Here is a 980-nt window from a genome sequence, read left to right as displayed (position 1 = left end):
CCATGTTCGCAGATGTTTATTGTGTCATTTAAAGTGTCCCAGAAGGCGTCTTTTACTTATCTAGGATCACTATCAACCGGCGCGTAGCATGCTATAATAAATGAATTCATAAAACCTTTAAAAATGAGAAAAAGGCTTACACAAAATTAATTTTCAGTTGCAATTTTTTAATTACTGATTCGTTAAAAAACTTTTTTTATTGACAAATGAATTTATACGACCTTTACAAATGAGAAGGAGATTTGAACTGAATTAGTTTCCAAAAATATTGATATTTTACAGATCAATTCGTACTACATCAGTTGTAACTTTTTCCATTGGACTGTTTTTAAGCAAAATTGACGAATAAATTCATACGTCCTTCAAAAGTGAGAATATTATCTTAATCTTAATTTTCAAAATTATTGGTTTATATTTCACTTCAGGGGTAGTTTTGCGCCAAATGAGTTGTAACTTTTTTTCTACTGAATCAATTAAAAAAAATGAATGCGTACGACCTTCAGAATTGAGATGAAGGTTTCCTTAAAATTAATTTGGTAAAATATTGATTAAGGGTTTTGAATTCATCAAATTTTGAAAAAACTTACACTGGGTCGCCCGTGGCCGCGTGAAGTCAGCTGCCAGGGGACTGTTGCTGGATGGAAATGTTCCTTGCCCCAAGATCCGTTGTCGAACGGGTTTTCGCCAATGTGCCCCTGAACAAAATTAATTTTTTAAGATTTTTCCATACACTTTATGTCACACATTTCATGCAAAATAAATACACAATTCTCTTAAAAAATTCCTAACATTTTTTCCCACGTCAATACTTGACAAGCAAAAAGCATACCTTATCCACATCCATTGGAATATGACAATTTTTTTCTACAATTTCTACAAGTTCAAGGATTCCGACAACGCACGTTTTGTTACGTATGTGCTCAAGTAAATGCTTTTTCATGTTCTGCTGTACTTGCTTTGTTTCAGGTTTCAATCGCTTA

The 980-nt window shown here is 32.9% G+C and overlaps 1 protein-coding gene across 1 annotated transcript in view; it reads right to left on the bottom strand.

Moving 5' to 3' along the window:
• Positions 1–648, bottom strand: part of LOC117167712 (forkhead box protein P1) — a 421480-nt gene extending 420832 nt beyond the window's left edge. The window contains exon 1 of the mRNA XM_033352848.1: positions 588–648. The gene's annotated coding sequence lies outside the window, so the exon portion shown is untranslated. The remainder of the gene's footprint in view (positions 1–587) is intronic.
• Positions 649–980: the final 332 nt, after the last annotated feature.

This window comes from Belonocnema kinseyi, chromosome 2, assembly GCF_010883055.1.
Source record: "Belonocnema kinseyi isolate 2016_QV_RU_SX_M_011 chromosome 2, B_treatae_v1, whole genome shotgun sequence".
Lineage (NCBI taxonomy): Eukaryota > Metazoa > Arthropoda > Insecta > Hymenoptera > Cynipidae > Belonocnema > Belonocnema kinseyi.
This window is presented reverse-complemented; position numbering and strand designations above follow the sequence as displayed.